General features: G+C 40.7%; 1 protein-coding gene across 8 annotated transcripts in view; it reads left to right on the forward strand.

The window, feature by feature from the left end:
- ZMIZ1 (zinc finger MIZ-type containing 1) overlaps positions 1-18,732 on the forward strand; it is a 345,891-nt gene that overhangs the window by 104,021 nt on the left and 223,138 nt on the right. For 7 of the 8 annotated variants that reach the window (XM_071811737.1, XM_065843042.2, XM_065843046.2 and 4 more), the window contains one exon: positions 15,922-16,004. The exons of the other annotated variant lie outside the window; for it this stretch is intronic. The gene's annotated coding sequence lies outside the window, so the exon portion shown is untranslated. The remainder of the gene's footprint in view (positions 1-15,921; positions 16,005-18,732) is intronic. 8 annotated transcript variants of the gene reach the window in all.

Genomic DNA, 18,732 nt, shown 5'->3' on the forward strand with positions numbered 1-18,732 from the left:
GGACAGGAAAGGAAGAAACTAGTCTGTAAAACTCTGAAAATAAAAGGCTCCTGGTCACGGTACTTCTCTGGAGATGGCAAAGATTGAGGAGGACTCTATGGGTTATGGTAAAAGTGACTTTGAGTTTGCGAAATCCTCTTTTGACCATTAGGAGTGTCAGCTGTTGTCCATAAAGAATATTGAGGCAGATGGAAGGTGGAATCTTGCTATTTTGGGGGCACCTGGCTGTGTACCCATCACACAAATCAGCTGAAAGGTGTAGAAAACTCAGTAGTGGTGTGACTAGGGCACAACAACACACTGTCCAAAGCTGATGGAAGTCTTCTTCACAGCCTTAATGGGTGTTAAATCAGACCCTGTTTTCATTCAGACCTTTTTATTTCTTGATCTGCAGTTGTCTGAGAATGTGCTGTTATATAGGTAACATATCTTTAAATAATGCTACAGTCAGAAGACGCTTGCTTGCCTGAGAGTCATTTTTCAAGCTCTGTGCTGCCACGTAATTTTTCTGCTTTAATTTTCCTGATGTTACTTGCGTGTTAAGTTAGACGTACCTGCTAACTTGGATACATACATTAGGAATATTTGTTATTTATGTATTACGATGACAAATCATATTTGGGCTCTGAAGGCCCCAAGTCAAGATCAGGTTGAGGTCTGTAGGATTTCTTAGACATGAAGTAAATAGAACTGTACCATAACACTTTGTGCCCCATATCCCATGTGTTTTTTCTGGCAACATTCAGTGGGTTTGCTCCTGACTTACTGTGTTTGTCAAGCAAGTTTCTCCAAACATAAAATGGAATCAATTTTTCATGTTTTCCAAAAAATGTTATGGTTTGTTTAAAACCAGGGCTACTTAGGACAGGAGTAGTCTTTAGTCTGTTTTGGTAAAGAATCCTGCTGGGTGTCTTTGTGTCAGAAGGGGAATGATGAGCAGCAGCTGCAACCGCTGTCATCCAGGTCCTTGTGTGGTGTGTTCACTCCTGCCAGCCAACAACATGAGTCCTGGGCAGGCAGATGTGCAGCATCCTTCAGGTTGGTCAGGAGGTTGATCTGAAACATGAGTGAGTGCTTTCTGACTACCTTTTTTTTTTTTTTTTTTTTTAAGCATATATTTTTCTGTTTCATAGGAAGGATCAGAGTGTAGTTTCCAGTCTGGTTTTGAGACATGGGAAGGAGCTGTTGTAACACTGATCTTGATTGTGAGAAGCATTTCATGCTAGGTGGGCCAAGGATACTGTGACCTTCAGGAAAATGGCCTGATTATGAAAAGATCACTGGGTTTACTCCCGATTTCACTTGACCCTTGCTGTTCTGCTGCTGGAAGCTCCAGATGCTCCTCTCTCAGCCTTACCACACAGAGACTTCTAGAGGCGTCATGGAAACTGGTTATTGTAAAGCACTTTGTAAATAATAGGCAGTAGTAGAAAAATAATTATAATATTGTTGAAGTATAATTAATTCTTCCAATAAAACTATGAAGAATTAATTCACAAATTGAGAACTCAAATCTGGGGTTTTCTGTGTGTAAGAATCAAAAGACATTTTTGTGGTCATATTTCATTTGCAGTTTATGAAACAACTTATTTTCAGGATGTAAAATTGCCTAGTATGCAAACTCTCTTAATTGAGTACTTGAAAACAAACATGGCTTTGTAGTAACTTGTTATTTTCCCCGAAGAATCCATCTGCCCTTTCTTGCACTCGGCATTGTACTGCTTCATGTGGTTTTGTCTTTGGCGTACAACCCACTGTGCTCCAGCTCCACACTTGATTAAATGGCATTATGAACTCTCTAATTATAATACCTTCACTTTATTACACTCGAAAGGATTGGCTCTGGTGGATGGTAGTATGAAAAATGTGTAATGTGAATGTGCTATTTCGCTCTCCTTATTTGTAGCATAATAATAATAATATATGCGTTGTGATCTTGCCTTCTGATCACCGTCATGGAGTAAATATGACCACGGCATTACACATAATGAAGAAATGGTGTCTTTCACTAGTCCTTCACTATCCAACTAATTGTTTATATTATAAACATATATTCTAAAAAAGATATTATAATCAATGTACAAACTAATTTGGTAACATATGGAGGGAAGACAGAGGATGAGCTAAGTATGGGTTTTACAGTGGCAAAGCCTATATTGAAATTGGTGTATCTTGCATGAGTGCAATATCCAAAATACCAAATAAAGATCTTGTTTTCTGTTTTGGATAGATGTGAAGCAAGCATTAAGACATAGATTTTTATTTTTCAAGCAAGATTTTGAAAGAAGAAGAAAAATAAATAATAAGGTGTTGTGTATGTTTTTCGTAGCTCATCTGGAACCACAGTGACAAAGTTTGGTGTGCTGTTGTACACAAAGCATGTCTTTGGTTTTCTTTCCCTTCAACTTAATTAACTTCTTGAACAATAACAAAGTTGCTGCATGGTCATTTTTATTTGTGAATTGTGTCACTTAGGTACAATTTCTTCAACAAGAAATTCTGGAGGTCCTCAATGAGGTCTCACTTCATTGGTGATGACGTTGAAGTCTATAAAGCTGTTCATGTTGTGCTATCTTCAGATGTGGATCATGTCATTTTAATAGAACAACAGTAATAAGGAGAGGTAATGTCCGTATTGACTAATACACTTCTAGTACAGAAAGTCCAGGGAACTTGATCAAAGAAGGTCCGGAACAGAAATCTGCAGAGACAGCTCTGGGATGGTGTAGTTTATTTAGATCTTACCAGCAACAGAGATAACATAAGAAAAAGTCAAAGTCGTGGTCAGGACCTTGCTGAGAAGGGAGGAAATAGTGTATTGGAACTTAGATCCACTAGAGTGTAGGAAAAAGAAGAAAAAAGCATAAGAAATGGAAATGTAGGAGTATGCTTAGTGTGGAGGAGTTGCATAAAAGTGGCTGAGTGCTGAAGCAAATACGTAGCAGGGAGTCATTGCAGCAGTGGCCTCCTGCCTCTTGAAGGCAAGGGACTGTCTTCTCTTTTACTCTGGGCAGATGCTCTCTCCTGCCTTTGAACACACTCCCTGGGTAGCATGGTAGCACCATGCCAGGTTGTGGTCTCTCCTCCCGGTACTGCTTCTGGTTGATGTCCCTGCAACCAAGCTCCAGGAAACCTGGTCCCCTTTGCTCTGTCCTGCCAGTGGCTGCGGCGGGATCTGCCTCCCAGGGCTGCCTTGTGGGGACAGGTACCTGTGTCCCTGCACTCCAGTGTGAGTCCAGTGCTTTGGATTACCTTAAACCTGAAATAGTGTCACTGAGGCATTGTAAAAGAAGCATCAGCAATTATTTCTGACTTCTCTTTTTTTTTTTTTTTTTTAATAAATATGTGGGGGTTTTGCAACCAAAAATATAATAAGCTTATTTAAAAAAGAAAAAAATCCACCACAAATCAAACGAACAAATTCACCAAGCACCCCAACCAACAAAAAAAATCCAACAAAACACAAGCCATTGAATTTTAGCATCTTGTTTAGCCTGGTCACAGGGGCATTGTCTGTAAGGATATTTTGTGTCCTGCAAATCAGAATTGTGGGTTGCTGTTTTCTGTGTTTGCGGCAGTGATTTTTGCAGCGGGCTGGCAGAGTCTCTGGGTTGAAACCAAGTATTGGTGGCTGGCAGGCATGGGGGCCAGCGTGTGTGAGCATGGCTGGGTACAAAGAGCCCTTGTGCGAGCTGAAAAGAGGTGAGATTATAAATGTGAAACTGTTGGAACCATCCTTTGCCTTTGAGTTTAGAGAAATTCAATCGTTTTAATAATAGATTCAATACCTAGTTTTCCTGGTTTGACACGGCTTGATATATACAGAAGGCTTTGGGGGGTTAGTTTTGGAGCAAGGCAAATCATTGGCAGATTGAGCATTGTGTATGTGTGCGCCAAGTTATTCTTAGCACGAGTGAAGCCCAGTCAAAACACTTCTGGTTTGTGTCCTATTCTGCTGTATTTTAAACTAATGGTGCGCATAACTGACATTAGTTAAGGGGAAAATGAAGCGCTGTTTGCTTACATCATGCGAGGTAAAATTAGTGACCAAAGTGAAAATAACTTGTTTTTTCAGGCGTGGACTGGAAGGCAGTTGCATGGCAGTACTGTATGAGGAAGAAGCAGCCAGCTCAGTTTTTATATTGCACTCGTTAATGTTTTCCTCCTTCTTCTATCCTTTATGTTGACATTAATGTTAATTAGTTACTTGCAGCAACCAAAAAGTATTGATGAAAGCCTGCAAACCCAATGTGCTTTTGTAAAATTAGTTTCCTGCTTAAGCAGATATTTCTCTAGTAATTGACATAAACCAGCCTCAGATGGGGAGGCAGAGGCAGGCTGGCTGTATGATTAATTCGCCATGTTCTGTGGTTATTTCATGTTTATAGTAAAAAGACTGTGAAAATAGGGCCAGATGCTCCACCCGTGTCCTCAGCTGAAGATCTGGCCTGAATAATTTATTAAGGTGCTATCCTTTACATTCTCTTCAACTAGAGATCTTGCCATAAAGGCACTACAATTATAGAACCTTCCTCTTGTTTTCCTTTGCCATTGTTAAAGTAGTGGAACCCCACAGGCAGTCCTAATGCTGGTACAGAATAGCAAACCATATGTCCAAATGCTACAGTGTGTAAATTACAATATAGGAAAAATAGCCACCCATTTGTAACTGTATTCTCTCAAGTGCTTACTAATTGCAGGTGTTAAAGTGACTCATGTTTTAAGGACACATTAAAGTTGGTTGTTTGAGGTGTTGGTGTTTTGGGGGTGTTTTTGGTTGTGTGTTTTGTTGTGGGTTTCTTGTTAGTTTGTTTTAAATGAATAAACAGGCTCTTTTGTTATCCCAGATAACCTAGAGATAAGAAAACTGCATCAAATAAGAACTGATCCCCAATAACATTTTCTCTTTGAAGGGATAAGTAGTTACCTGGTGCCAGCCTTGCGGCTTTACTGTGACCTCCCAAATAGCACAGAAGCTTGCTGCTTTAAATACTGACTTTCAAACGCTAGTACTCTCTTCTGTCTTAGAGGACAGCTAATCCTCCTGATTTTTTTCACCTCTGTTTTGTTTTCTGATTTTCCTTTTTGTGTAGGAATGTCTAAATATTATAAAAGGTCAGGTGGTGTCTGTCTAAGTAATGGATTGCTCCAGGCTTTAAAAATGATGCCTGTTTATGGCCCTGCCATCTGCAGGAGCAGCAGCCTACCGTAAAGTTACTGTATTGATCTGTCACTAGTGCTGTCTTGTCTGCCGAATGAAAAATGGCTTAAACTCATAACCTGGGCCAGTAGTTTTCTTATTGTAAGCCAGACAAAAATGCTATTGATCTTCTTTGCTGAAGTGTTCTTTTCACAGCTTGCCAGCATCAACACACTGTTGTCCTCACTCAGGGCTAATTAGCTAATAATTTAATGCAACTGAGACACCAGTCTTGGTTTGGTTTAGCAGCAAGGGAATATGCTGTAACTTCAGAAGTATGGGACCTTTTTAAAGCGTGGTCATGATTACAGCACTTGTCTCAACTTTTATTCTCCGTTCAGGTTTGATTTTCTCTGCACTAAAGACTAAGAGTGCAGTTAGACGGTGGTGTGCTGTCACTTCGGGATTTATAGCAGCAACATCCAGATGCGGTGTTGGTATCTGTAGTTGCGTATGGTGCTCTTGGTTATGCACTCGCACTTCAATTTTATGATCGCTTCTTGAGTGAAATCAAATAGTTCATTGAATTAATCATGGGAACCCCGTGGTTTGTGAGCCACAGGCCAGACGGATTCAGTCACGTCTGAGAAACAGCTGATTATACCTTTGGTTGGTTCATTTTGGTGGTGTTTTTTTTTGGTTTTTTTTTTTTTTGATAAAACACCAACCAAAGAAAAAAATGCACTGCTAAGTTGTTTCAAATAAAAGTTAATATGATGGATCCTTCTTCCTACGAAATACATTTTCATAATCCTCCTGCTGCCATGGGGGCCAGAAGGTTGCAAGGAAATTCAGGTTGGAAACATGGAAAGATGTAATCTGGTCACACATGTTGAAAACTCGTAGGAGTCTTCCACAAGCTTTTTTTGATCTTTTTATTCAAATATTTGGATAACTAGGTATATGGAGGGAGGTTGCTTGCTTCCGGACCCTAGTTGAAAATAAGAAGCATTTGATAAAATTTCAGATGGGGGAGGATGGCTCAATGTTGTTCAACCCATGTTTAATCTTGTGGGTGGTTCTGCTGGCTTGTATCATACTCGTGTATTGGTGAAAGATACACCCTGTACAGCATTTCTTTTAGAATAAACAGTAATGAAAGCTTCTGGAACACAAGTATTTTGCCAAAAAGAGATGGCAGACATCATCTAGCAGTTTTTAGCTGTTACATATTTTTTAAAAGTTCTTGACTGAAGCAGCTTCTTCTGTATTCTTTGCCTAGACAGTGTAAGCCATATCTTAGTTTGTATTTCAGAATTACGTGTGATTCAAGTCGTATCTTTGTTTTCTGTTCCTTGTTGCTGAGCACAGTGTGAGGCAGGATGTTCAGGAGGCAGAAGAAAACAGATAATCCTTCATGGAAGTTATTCTTTACTTTCCATACATTGATATCTCTGGGCTGTGGGTGCATGTGTTAATTTTGTGTATGAAAAAGACGTTTAATCTCTGAGGACACTTAAAATTTGCTTGAAATAAGGGAACTTTTAGTCTCTGAAAGCATCCCCAATGCGCAATTAACTATTCTGATGTCCCAATGACTCAACAGATGCTTCTGTAAACCAGAAGACATCTGTCAGATTACAAAACTGATGTGCCACTATATGTGATTTAAAGTCACTGCCCATAAGTAGGCGTATTGTGATAAATATCATATAGATGGCACGGATGTCCATCTTTTCAACAGACCTGTAATAACATTTCACAAGCCGCTGTTCATTGTCACTCTCTGGAGGTTGCTATAGTCATGTGAAATGTTCAACTTTTCCTTCGTGTCTTTGTGAACTTGTTTGGGCTTTTCTGCGTCTTCTTGGCTCCTTTTTAATGCATGCAGCCTATTGAGTGGTATTTTTAATAAAACAGTAAAACTCAAGATTTTTCTAAGCCTTTCTGAAGATTTCCAGTAACTAATTCAACTGATTTCAGACTGCACTCCATCTGTCTAGAAAAGAAAGAAAATACATTAGTAGTCCACACATGAGCAGCTTATTAGTTCATTTGGTTTGTGTGATACAGTCATTCAAGACTGATCTAAAATATTCATCCACAATTACTGGTGTAGCACAGTTCAAAGTGCTTCAAATCTGTGGGTTTGACTGAGAAATTTAAGGAAAATAGCTGCAAATTGATTCTGTATGTAATTAATGAAACATTTCATTCTTATGTAAATATTAAATGCTTGGGTATATTTTTTCCCTTTTTTTTTTCTTTTCCTCTTACTGAGCTCCCCTTCCCTGACCTCCATTATGTGTTTGTTTGTTTTATAGGATGGTGGGTGGGCTGGCATGGGGGCATATTCTCTGGGGAGGAAGAATTAATAGCCGAGTCCTGTGACTCATTCACCGAGCAAACAGCTGTTCTCCCTCTAATTTGCCCCTCCTCAGATGCCCATCCCACCCCCGGAGATGAGCTGCCAGAAGGCAGTGTTTGCTTCAGTCTTTGAAATTTTCTGTCCACTTCTTTAACAAAAATGCAGTTTTCTTGATCAAACCATGCCATGCAGACCTGGAGGTGCCGATCCCGCTGTGCGGAGCCCTCCATCCGTCGCAGGGACAAGGGACATGGTCAGCGGCAGCCGCATCTCCAAGTATCTGAGCGAGATTTTCCAGGGTTGCTTGTCTCTTACAGAGAAGCGGCTCTGCCTCCTAGGGGCTTTAATGTGGGTTAAAAGTTTTTGGCGTGTTGGGGAGAAAGGGCTTTCGAGGACAGGAGAGGAGCGAGTGGATGTTTATGCAGATGTGAGGAGTGAAGTCTGTGAGGCAGGGCTGGGGTTTTGTTTAGGGTCTCTCCCTCCCTCTTTTAGTGTCACAGAAAATTAATCTGAGTTTTGCAAATGCTATCAGTGGAAGAGTTTAAGAACAGCCTGCAGTAAAACTTGGAAAGTCCTGAGGCGAACTTCAGCTTGTTTTGAAATTACTGTCTTTCCAGCTCAGATGTCCACACAGAGCACAAATTGTGCAATGTTGCCTGCTCCTGGCTGCCTCTCCGAGCTGCCCATGACCTCGGGTTTCAGCATGGGCAGCCTGGCAGGGCTTGGCATGAGGGGAGGCCCTGGACCCTGCCTTGCAGCCCTCCATGGGACCAGGAAACCAGGGGATCCCAGTTTGGGAGTACTTGTGGTGATAGCAAGGAGCACTCATTTGCTGCAGCCAGATTACTTCAAGGGAAGATGGGGGGGAATGCTGCTTCTAGCTATTAAATCCCAAGATATGACTCTTCCTCTGGGGCATATGTGCAATTACTGCTTTCATTGCTCTTATTTCTGTGACGCTAATTTGCAGTAAAGGCTTGGTTTCCTGCATCTTACTTGGGTCGCGGTGTTGCAGCTTTCCTGCTGTTGGCTTCCCTGGCGCAACGGCACCATGCACACAGGCAGAAGCAGGCCATGGCCCCAGCGCCGCACCACGTGCGGACGAACATTTGTATGTGTATGCGCACTTACCTGGTGTAAAATCTTACAGAAGAAGGTGGTTAGGGTATGGTAGTGTTCAGTGAGCTGATGAAGGCAGGCAAGGAAAAGGACTTGGCAGTGAATAGATTTGAACTTGTGTGAAGCACCCAGCTTCACTTTTAGAGGTACGTGTTCATCCATAGGTTTTGGCACACCTGCTAGGGACAGTGGCTAAACCAAATGGAATCAGTGTTTGTAATTTTTAATTAATGAGTTGACTGGCAGCAATATAGGATGTTAAAATTACTTCTTTCTTTTTTCCTTTCCACACACATGAACTTGTTTCCATTAATGCGAGTCTTCAGCACATCACTTGAACTGCTTTCTGTTCAAATACCTGTGAGCTCCATTCTCCTTTAACTAAGAGGAGGCAATACCCTTCTCACTTTCACTCCCATGAGTGAAGATAATAACTGGAAAGGAAATTTGTATATTGATCAAGTTTAAATGGTTATTATGCCGGGATAGTAAAAAAATCTGCCTTTGGTTTCACGTTGCTGACCTTTAAACTTTATTTGAAATATAGGACAATGTGGGAGAAGAAAGTGGGTTATATATGTTTTCTTTAGATACTTTAGTAAGAACTCTTAGATACTGTTCTTTCATTTGAAAATGAATCCACCTAATTTTTAAGTTCCTCTTTTTTTAATAAGTTAAACTGGAGGGGTTTTGCTTTCTGCCCTCTCTTGTCATTGTTATTTGAGGCAAGTGGACAAAGGAGAATTTTTGATATTTTAGTCAAGTTCTACTATAGAGTTTTTGAGCTAGATCTCCCATTTAATAAACTATAAGATAGAAGTCGAGGGTTCTGTCTACATGGAAAAAAAAAACTGTTTAAAAAGTACTTACAGAGTTTTTCCTTATAAAACCCAGGCACAAAGCTCTGAAAGTGTTGAAGACTTGTGGAGTTTTGTTTGCTTGATTTTTAAAGTTTTCTTTAAAAACCATCTTTCTTTACTTTTGTGCTCCTTTTCTACCCAGGTGTATTTCTGTATATGCAACATTGTTTCTTTCATACTCTATTAGGGGACAAAGTTTTCTGACCAAGATAAAACAAACCTTTTTGTTTATAAACAAAAAGATGTTTAGTGTAACCAAACGAAATGCAAAAGATACATCAACCCCATCAGTAGTGTTTTAAGTTGATTTCACTCCACTGTTTTTCCCTTAATGTAAGTTTTTGTTTGTTTATTGCCTTTTCCCACCAGCAAAAATGTATTACGTTCAGCTCTGAGCCATTTGCTGTGCTACTGTGCTGAAGTAGTAATGTTGTAAAGATTTTAAAAAACTATTCTCCTGCCAAATATAAGACATTTGTTAGTCTCAGAGATGATGGCTTAATTTTTAGTATTCCTTGGTGGTTTATATCTTGACATTTCTTATGACCTACAATTAAAATGACTTCAGTTAAGTCTCAACTTCTATCCAGATTGCTGAGTCTGGTTGAGTGTCTCCAGGGAGAGCCTTGAACTACTTGCTAAATCAATTTCTTCTTTTCTCAAAACAGATTAAATATGTTTTACCACTTAAATTAAAAAATAAATAACCCCATATGACATAACTGCTACATGTAAAATTAAAAATGCGCCGTGCATATTGAAGGGTGGTAATTTTGATGCCAATGATGTGCTTGATAGTATTCCACCAGAGAGAAATGAATGGTTAAAACCAAGCATGTCTAATCCTGTCTCGCTGTTCTGCTAGTTTCGTTTGAGAATTAAGTTGATGGCACACTACTTGGGTGGGTGCTAGATGTGGCTATAATCTTCTTTAGCAGAGCCTGAGACACTCTGTTACCACTGCACTGCCTCCCTGGATGTGGATTTATATATATATATATATTTATATTTATATTTTAAATTATCTTGTTCATGCATACTGCTTTATTTTCAGGTCAGCTCCTTCTCCTTTAGCAAGATTAGCTGCAGAACTTGCTTGTGACTCACCTGCAGCCTCGGTCGATGCTTCAGGTATAATTTTAGTAGACTCCTGACTGCAGTTTATTTTGTATCCAACACACGGGAGAAGCAGAGAGAAATCTGTAGCTTCTGGTGCTCTGCAAATCTGTGAAGGGACACCCAGGCAGCTGTATGTCAGGTCAGTCAGATGCACTGGCTGTGCCGAAGCAGCCTTTGTTCCTTCTGACCACTTCCATGCCTCTGCTCGGGGGGTTATTGTTTAAGGATCCGTTAAGTACAATAGGATATAAGGGAAAGGGAAGGGGAAGACTTTTCTGAAATAGAACAGAACAAACTAAAAAAGGTTGATACGGGACTAGATGGCAAACAGTCTCTAATAATGGGATTTTACAAGAGATGTCCAATCTCCAGAACAATGATTCAGTTTAAGCCAAGGTTATAATTGTGCTTGTTATCCTGTGCCCAGCCCGACTCCCCTGTGAAGAGCAGTCACACCAGATCTTTCTTATTTCGGCTCAGGCCAAAACCACCTGCATCTGGTGGTCGTTTCACAGCAAAGCTGTGGCGTATCTCTTCCCAAAAATGCATCAAAGTGCCTGCTCTTCCAGTTCTATTTCCCTGTTCCTGTGTATACCCTTCCTCACTCCTGATCCTGTACTACTGACTCGTCCCTTAAATCTGGGATGTGAGGCTACCTCAGGAACTTGAGGGTTGGTGGCAGGAGAGCAGACATGGGTGACAGCAGTGTTGGCCTGGTGGCTTTAGGTGTACCAGGCCTGTCCTAAATTCACATACAGCATGGAAGAGAGAGCTGGATTGGATAAGTTGTTCTTCCAGTTATGGGATTTTTGTGGAACAAGTTAGGAAAAGCAAAGTATGTTGCTGTTGTTGGAAACTGAAGATCAGGATATTGCTCACTGCTGCTGTTAGGTGTTCAGATATATGAAGGGTATGACACAGCCCTAATGCTCCCTTCTGTCTCAAAGTGAGGAAATTACAACTTCATGGCTTCCTGCGTCTGAGAAAAAGTGCACTCCAGTTACGTTCTTTCTTTTTTGAAATAATGTGAAACACTAGTTTGAGGTGTATTTAATTTCTGTTTATGCAGATAAAACAATTAAAGGCAAATTTTTGTTAAAAATCAGAAAAAATAATTGAGGCAATTGTGACCAAATGAACAAAATTTCTGCATTTACCACAGTGAAAAACGGGAAAAAAAACACAGGCAAAAATTATGAGTGCCTGTGTTTTACTGCAATGTGGCTGTTGCATTTTGGTGTGTTGTGTTTGCCTGATTTATGGTTCTGGTTTTAATATGATTATTGAGGACCAAGTGTAGATGTAGGCAAAGTTGAAAGTTGCCAGTTAGAAGCTGCAGTCCCTGTGGCCTCCTCCTTTCTAATTCTCTCCCCTTACAGCTTTTCTTCCCACCTTTACTCTCCTTCGTTACCCTGTCTTTGCCCAGGAAAGGAGCACACCAGCATGCTTTCAGCTTAGCCTCTCTCTTCCCCCCCAAACCCCTGTTATTTTTCATTGCTTACTTTAGCAACATTATATGCTTCTTTTTCATATAAAACTAGCAGACTACTCCTTTTTTTTTTTTTTTTTTGGCAGAGGACAGCATCTGATGCTCATCAAGCATACACTTGGTGTTGATTTTGAGTTGCTTTAGAGTTTCAAGAACAGCCATGTTTCTAAAAACTCCTGAGTTGATAGAGGACTAACAAGGACTGCATGTATTATTTAAACGCTCTGTAGAAGTCTGTATGTTTTCCCATATAGAAGTAGTACTCTTGTTGACCAGTAAGCTTACTTAGGAAGTGCAGCACTCTTTCTTCACTTATGACCCAGTTACAGCCCTGGATAACTGGGAAGTTGGGATTGTCCACACGCTGTAGTTTCACAGGAACTTTGAGTTTGAACATACTCTGCAGTTCAAGGAGAATAATGCTGGAATTGGAAAGAAATTGTGAAAGTAGAAAAATACCCTGAAGTGCACCTGCCTTATGCGTTTCCATAAAAAGAATGTACAGCATAAATACTGCAAAGACAGTTAAGTCTGTTTTCTAAGAATTACTCTGTGTGTTTTGTATTTGATATTTTTGTTTGGGTATGTAGAGGCCACGTATTTTGTGCATGGAAACTGAAGGGTTTGCTCTTGGCTAACCCTGAAATTTTATTTATTTACAGTTATTTATTCCAGCACAGGCTGCATCCTGAGTTGTAGGCAGTGAGATACCCTGATGTCCCTCTTGCTTTGCTTGGAGGATAAAGCTGAGAAAGACACAGAAAGCTCCAGGGAGATCTAGAGTAGTCCTGTCTCTAAAAGCTGGCGGCCATCAGATGGGACCAGAGAAAGCAAAGAAAGTTGTTTGTGCTTGACCCAAATCTATTGCAATGTTATGGCTGAGACTTAGGAGGCCTCAAGATGAGCTCTGTGTTTTGTCCCTTTTGGATTTCTTCCAGTTCCCTTCTCCAGTGTTTCTTACATGCTTTAATTTTATGATGCCCAGTTTGCTCTGGGTGTTTCCCTTATATATACTTTAAAACAAACAAAAAACTGAAAGCTGAAATTATGTGAAGATGATTTTGGAGAGATGGCTCTAGGAACATTCCTAGTATTGCAGGAGACAGGATAAAATCTCTAGAATTGGCACCCCTGCTGTGTTGCCTCTGCTTCCTCCTCTCAGCTTCTGCAGCTTCCCTGCTTGGGTTACTCATCTCCTGCACCGTATTGATTTTTACAGAATAATCTACTTGGAGCAGGGGTTTTGTCTATTATGCACTTGTAACGTACCACATGTGCATTACTATAGAACTAATCTAATACAAAGTGTCTGGGATTTCATGCATCGAGTGGCTTGTAGCCAAAATAGCATTTGGAAAAAATCCCGTGTTTTTGTGCTCCCTCTGCTGGATCTGGGGAGCGGGAAGCACCCATGGGTCCCCTCCTGGCTTTTTCCCTATTGTCACCGGGCATCTCCCGTGCCCGGCACCAGTGGGTGTTTGTGGGAAGGAGTTGGTGATTCCCAGTGCCCACTCCTGCAGCCGCGTCACAGGACGTGAACCGGGTATGAACGCAGGAAGGGTGGAGATTGTACAGCACGGAGTGGTGCCACAGCAAGGCCATGGCTTCACACCTGGAAAGGGTGGCAGATGCCGAGTTCAAGATGTTTCCAGTTGCCTCTTCTTCCCCATCCATCTGTTCGCATTTTCAGGTGCAGCCTGCTGCCCCCAAACCGTGCCACTGAGACTGTTTTGAGGATCTTCCTAGAAATAGGGTGGGAGAACAGATCAAACTGTAATTAAAAACAAACGAACAACAAAAACACAAGAACAAAAAACTAATTAACTGATTCCAGTTCAGAGCAAAACCCTGTGAATTGTGCTGGCAGGAGGGCACTGGCTGGGGCGGTGGCGGGGGATTTCCCTGAGCAGGTTGCGTGGTGAAACCAGGGAGCAGATAGATGCTGGTGGGGACAGTGCCAGTATCCTTAGAATAAGCTTGGACCCGATTTGCGAGAGGGGTGGGTGGTCTGCAATGTGAATTCACAGAAGTGTTAATGGGTAGCCCTTTCAAGAGGTGCTTTATAAACCAGAGTAGGGGTTGTGATGCCTTTGTTACAGGTGGGCAGGACTGAAGCAGAGAGGAGGGGGCTCAGCGCTGGCACCCTGTGTTGCAGCAGTGCAGTCGAAGCTGGTTTGAACAGCCTCTGCTCTGCCCTCTGCCATCACGGCTGATCGCTCCTGCCCACTGCCTGCTCCCTCTGTTTTGTTGGCACAGCTGTTTATGAGACAACATGCTGATGGAAATTAGTTCTCCCGATCCAGCTAACCATGCAGCTGCACAAATGCGGGGTTGGAAGCGAGCGCCCAGGAGAGGGAAGTGAGAGGTAAAGTTTAAGCTGCCAAGTAAATGCTACAGCCTGATTTGCTGAAGTCCCATCCTGTCGCCCTGGAATGGTACCCAGCTCCTGGCACAGGCAGGCAGAACAGAAGTTTATCCTTTGGAGGAACGAACTTAGAAGCTGGATAAATAGCTAATACTGACTACATTAAAGACCCAGTCTACGTAAGCTGAGAAAGTCATGTTAACACATACTAAATCTGAATCAATTAACGTGTTTTTCCTGGCTTGTATAAGCAGAACAAAAGCACTGGGGAAAACTTCCGGATGCGAGTAAATATGTTATTGGGGGAAAACGTTCACAGTTCAATGAGGCCTTAAAAGCCAATCATTCACCCAGGGTGCCTGTCAATATGTAACTTCTCTAAAGTTGCTATTTGTTGTGGGACAAGAAAACCAGCAGAGTTCCTGCCTGAAGCAGACGGTCCCGTGGTGGCACCGTACGTTTTGGGGTGGGATGACTGTTTCCAACATATGGTTTTCAGACATGTTTTTATTCTTTGTGAATTATCGGTGGACAGAATACGTGTGACTGCGGAACAAATATTGAATGTGACTAATAACTTGAGGTTTTTCTTCTGTGTTTTTTAAGTCCTACAAGTTGTCATGGAAGCATCTGCTCCCACAGCTGGTCCTTGGGGAGGAACCTGGACTGGTCATGAATTACATGCCTTATTTTTTCCTGTAATACTTGCTCTTTCATGTTTGAGAAATTCTTTTGCATTAAAGTTATTTGTAAGTTAGTCAGAAGAGAAGCAAAACATAGTCAGTGTGTTCCTTTCTTCAATATTTCCTGAGTTTTGGAGACTAGTAGTGTAAGGCTGTCAGGACACTTCATTTGCCTGCTGAAAGAGCATGTAACAAAATACATACTGCCCATAAACATTCCTGTCTCCCTTTGCAGTCTTTCTTTATAATTAAAAAGCATTTCCTAGAAGTCATAGTGCTGTGCCAGCATAATCCATAAAGTTGCTTTGTTTTGCTATGGACAGGATGGTGGTTTTGAGGTATTTGGGCATATTCGCTTAAGCAGATTTGAGGGGTTGGTTTATGTTTTTAATAGCACTTAGCTCACAACAGTCAGCAAGTACCCTTTATAAAAAGAATACAAGAGACTTCAGCACAACCTTTAACTGGGAAAAAGATTACCATTTTGCTCAAGAAATTTTGATATAAACCTCAGCAGAATTCTTATTGTCTTGTCCGCATCTCATTTTTATAGGCAAGAAGATCTATAAAACTTAAACTGCTGGAATGAGTCTCAAAATCTCAGGGGTGGCAGAGCTGGGCTGCAACCCTGACCCAGCCTCAAATCTGCTCCTCCACGCTTGGTCCTGAGACTCTTAAATGCTCTTGATTCATTTCAGGTCTGTTGACTGAGCTGCTTCAAATGCTGCAGTGTTATGCAGGAGAACAGAAGGGTGATGTGTCTGTGTTTTTATTGCAGGAAAATGGATCTTGTTATTTGAGGGTGTTAAGGAAACAGTCCACAGCTACCGAGAGGAAGAAAGACCGGTGGGAAATATTCAGGTAGGAAAGCTTTATGGACCATCAGATGGTAAAAACACTTGTTGGCCTTCAGTATTCTTCCAGACGCTGCATCGTGTTTTATGCTTTAACGGCTGATCTGGTCACTATCAAAGTTTATTTGTTGTTTTAAGAAGTGGTCTCGTTTGGTCAATTGATTGCAACAACAAAACACTGTAAGCAAAGCCCTCAGCATAAACATTCCTCGGGCTATCCCTGGTACAATATTGATCCTGATACAGAATACAAACAAATTACTTCTTGCATGAGCCATTTGAGCTATAAAACAGAGCGATAATATGTTCTACTTGCTGCCAATAAATGTGCATTTATAATAAACAAAGTAGAAATCCCTGAGTAGAAATGAACAGTAGTTTCAATAATGTGTTCAATAGTTCATGTCCAGCTGTTGTACAGAATTAAAAAAAACACAGAGCAGGCACTCCAGGGTTTCTGTTGCCTCCCCGCCTTAAGAAAAATAACCTTTGCAAACTTGTTCCATTCCTGCTTTTTCTTTGTTTTGGGGATATTTTAAGTATTTTATAAAGCAATAGACAATCTTTGCCACATTTCTAGTGTAGTTCAGAGCTTCTCAAGAATTTGGTCTTCATCTTAATTTTTTTGTGGAGCAGCTGCCATTCCTTACACTGTTATGTGAGTCATCTCCACGTTCACTCCTTGCTGTATCCCCATGGCATTTCCTTATATTAGGAAACAGCATTAAAGACACTTTCATACATTTGTAGTGGTTTTGAATGCAGCTGAAATTAGGGTGGGAGAAGTCAGTACCCTTGTGCCCATCACCAGTGACAGCGCATGGATGATAACTGAACCCATTTCCGAAAGGAAAGAAGTTAATGATCATCAGAACATAGGTGTTTTTTTTTTTTTTTTTAATCTGCTCTACCATGCCCATATAATCCTCCTCCCCCTCGTACGTATTTTCAGTGATGCGCTTTGATGAGCTACAGACAGTTGACCTGAAGGCATTTCTTGATGAACATTTCTGTCTGCTCTCAGCCTTGAAAAATTCAACCTTTTCAAGAGCTGTATGAGAGAAAGATGTGTAAGACTAATATTTATAGGCTGAAAGAGAGGGAAGAGGAAAGACTAAAGTGTAAAACTTGCTCCCAGCAGATATGCCATCCCTCTTTTACCTCTGATAATTAGAAGCTTTTCTGACATGGATATAAAAGCAAGTTAGTGGTGTGTGCCTGCTATTTGCTGTGCTTTTTTACCACAGGACTGTTTTCCTTTTTGTATGGTCATGTTTTTGTCTATATTGTTTTAAGACAAAAACACAAATTTCAGCTGATACTCAGCTATTACATTATGATTCATCCATACTCCTGTATATTAAATTATTACTCCCAAGTACTTACACGTGGTTGTTGGTTAAAATGGAAGCTTGTTATTCAGGTTCACATTTTGAGTTTTTTCATAATGTTTAGCAATGTTCGTGTGTATAAATCTTTTCATTAGTAGTTCTAACTGAAATCATATTGGAGGACTAGAAAGAGGAGAAATTTTAACTATGTAGTAATTTTTGCCAGGAAAAGATGTTGGCTATATTAAGAAATACAATAGTACTGATTGTAATGCTAATAGGAGATTTAGAGGACGTTGCAAATACTTTTTAGTGGTGTTTTAAAGGGTATACTGTATTTTATGCCTCCTGAATATAGGTCTAAGACTTTGGTCTTTTATTATTAAAAATAGTTTGTATGGACATAGCAATGCAGCAAATAATTAAAAACAAACAAAACCACCAACAACAAAAATCCAACCAACCAACCACACCAAACCCAGTTTTAAAACTACGTTGCTGAAAATTTAATGGAGATTTCCCTTGACTTGAATCGTGGTTTTAAAAAAAGGAAATAAGAGATACAAGAAATTACTTTTCTGTTCCATGAAAGAACTTAGGGCAGAAGTTCCTTGCTGTGCTTGGGGTCACGTGGCCTCGCTGCTGTAGGGCTGGAATGTTTGCCATGGTATTTCCGGAGGCTTCATAAACACACAGAAAGAACAGGGAGGGTAGGAAGACTCTTTAATTATTATATTCCCTCCCCCCCACCTTTTTTTTCTTTCTTTATTTTTTTGGCAGCCTAAATTCATTACACTTTAGTTGTGGGGTTTTTTTTAGGAATTCAGAAGTGTCTTTATCTGATCTGTCTGATGAATTTTAAGAATTAATCTGTTTTTTAAATAGAAAAGTTAAAAGATATTTGACACTTTATTAATTGCTGAATTTATCTAGAATTATTTCTTACTTAGTCTAATACCTGGCAACCTACATATTAAGCCTAACGCTACTATTTAGATGGTCTTAACGGTTTACTTTTGGCATGTGTCACTGTGAGTGGCATTTAGTAATCTGACTTGATAGCTGTCATCTTGCAAGCTCGAGTAATGCAAACAAGAGCTGAGCACTCAAGCAAGGTTGCGGTGAGGAGCCATTTCCCAAGTCCTGCTGCGGCAGCCTAGAATCCCCCAGTCAAATCAGAAAAGCATGGAATTAGTTCTGGCTCCTGGGATATGGAGTTAAGATTATGCAAACCTCTTATTTCAAATTGTAGGAATGGCACGTGCTCCTTTTGAGACTTGGCAAGCACCAGTGCAAACAGGGATTGTGAGGACCTCTGTGCTAGTCTGTAATGTCACAGGTGTGTTCTGCCTTGGTGGCAAGGTGGGCTGGAGAAGACCCTGCAGTCCCTCTTACATCCCTGGG

The sequence above is a fragment of the Patagioenas fasciata genome, chromosome 8, assembly GCF_037038585.1.
Source record: "Patagioenas fasciata isolate bPatFas1 chromosome 8, bPatFas1.hap1, whole genome shotgun sequence".
NCBI lineage: Eukaryota > Metazoa > Chordata > Aves > Columbiformes > Columbidae > Patagioenas > Patagioenas fasciata.